Raw genomic sequence first — 2,136 nt, 5'->3', positions numbered from 1 at the left:
AGTGATTAACAGCCACTTGGGGAATCTGGGTGTGTCAAGTTTTCTTATTTTCATATATAGTTTAAATTTAAACCTACATTTGACATTAACTTCGACGTGAAAGTTGATTCCTTATATCCGCACAACTGTGTCCATGATGGACTGCTGCTTACTAGTATGTATTCATTAAACATTATGGATAGGAGAGGAACCATCACAGAAGCAGTTGTGACTTGCAATATCATATCTAAGAATCATTCCTTGATCTCTAATTCTATGAGTTGATAGGGAGCTAATACAAAAATATACTCCGGTACCTTGGAATCCAAGTTTTCATAAAGCATAACAGAACACTTAGATTTGTTTATATTTATTGCAGCTTTGCAACACTAGAGTAAACATTTTTTAAAACAGTGCCATCAAAATCAATAAATTCCGTAACTGCTGTCACTTTACATGGCCAAAACTACCCTCAAATGTGTATGAGAAACTTACATGGGAAGATAACAAATTTGCTAAACTAGAATGAAATATATGAACCAACTCACTTAAGAGCTTACGAGACGGGAGCAATTCAGACGAACCTGACCTTGATTTCCAGTCAAAACATCAAGGTTAGACAATTTCAACATAACCCTTGCGAAATCCATCCGAAAGGTTGATCCGTCATCTGAAGCATAAGCAGAAACCAATCTGGCAGTCTTCTCTTGAGCCATCAGCTGTTGATCAGCAAACAATAACCCTCTTCCTCTCAACAAACTCTGATAGTAGTGAGTGTCAAAAGATGCTCCAGATGGCACTGCAGATGACAATGCTTGCATGTATGACATCCCTTTGTCACTACTAGAGTGATGAACGTTCACTCGCTTTGAAACTGTAAACATCGAAAACGTGCCGTTGCTGCTGATATTATTCTTACAGTTGTCAGGACAGTTTAGCTTCATCTGACTGAGAAAATCGAGAGGTATACTCGGATCTGGTTGCCCTGTTCCTTGAAAGTCGTACAGCCTTTGTTGAATGAGATCACAACCGATTTTTCCAATGTTGTGTCCTCCTGTATATTATCCAGAAACCAACAGATCCCATTAGCCTTATTCAAGGTTTTAAAAAATGTGTGAGATCACAATCTTAGCTATGACATCATGGTTTTTGATGCCTTTGTGACCACAGTTGAGGCTGCATCAAGCTCAACAGTTCGCAATGCAGCCACAAATAATACCTTATCATATTATATTCATAAATAAATGTGTAAGTGTAAAGTAATTTACCAAGGAGGCTGACTGTTTCCCGTGCGATGAATCCTCTAAGATTGAAGAGGTGCAGTGTGCGCATAATGTTATCGTCAGGCCTTGGAATCTGATCAGTTGCCTCCTGAAAAAACGATTGCAGGCTATCTCGTCTGCCTGTTAAACCTGGATAGAAAGGAGCAGCACCCTGCGATGGCCATGTCTACAAATAAATCATAGGTGCATAAATAAAGTGAAAATTCATCAGAATTAAGAGCTTTCAACAGCTTAATCAAGTCAACTTTGTCAAAACCTTTCAATGTTTGATTTGGAATAGCCTGCTTCTCATAGAAACCGTTTCTATCACCATTGTCCTCCAATAGCAAGGAAGCATCACATCCCTGATTTGGCAACACCACCACAAGTAGTTAGAACAGCAAATCAAAACCATTATGAAAGCAAGAAGATGATTTAATAAAGAATTAAAGAAGAATGAAAAAAGATTAAGTTTATTTACCTGGATGAAGCCATCATGAAAGAAAAGACGAAGAAGAGAAAGAGAAGACTTGTTTAGGAAGTTATTGGGTTTGTTGGAATTGTAACTGAATGGTTAGTTAGCATATTGATACTATTTTTATATAGGAATGAACTCACTAGGGTATCCTTGTTGTATTTAGTGATCATGAGATTAATCTTCTAAAGGGGTAATTCATCTTCTAACGTATGCTTTAATTATGGACTTATGGACTTGATCCCAGTATATAAAAGATAAGCTTTTTTTGTAATTAAGATCTTTTAAAAAGTGCTGTTTGACCTAACTTCTTTTAAAGATAAGTAAAATATAAGACCAAATAGAGCCTTAGACAAGATTTTGGTTTTCACTTTCCAGGAGTTTTTTTTTTTTTTTTTTATCAGAAGTTTGTCACTCAAG

The 2,136-nt window shown here is 36.6% G+C and overlaps 1 pseudogene across 1 annotated transcript; it reads right to left on the bottom strand.

Annotated features, from left to right (window-relative positions):
* Positions 1 to 418: 418 nt before the first annotated feature.
* On the bottom strand, positions 419 to 1,889 carry LOC146949602 (putative Peroxidase 48; annotated as a pseudogene). The gene is made up of 3 exons (XR_015028076.1): positions 1,860 to 1,889; positions 1,248 to 1,606; positions 419 to 1,033 (listed from the first exon to the last, which is right to left on the bottom strand). The product of XR_015028076.1 is annotated as a putative Peroxidase 48 (transcript).
* Between the last annotated feature and the right edge of the window lie 247 nt (positions 1,890 to 2,136).

Source organism: Medicago sativa, chromosome 2, assembly GCF_051527215.1.
Source record: "Medicago sativa cultivar Bolivia chromosome 2, Bolivia_mono, whole genome shotgun sequence".
In the NCBI taxonomy this organism is placed as follows: Eukaryota; Viridiplantae; Streptophyta; class Magnoliopsida; order Fabales; family Fabaceae; genus Medicago; species Medicago sativa.
This window is presented reverse-complemented; position numbering and strand designations above follow the sequence as displayed.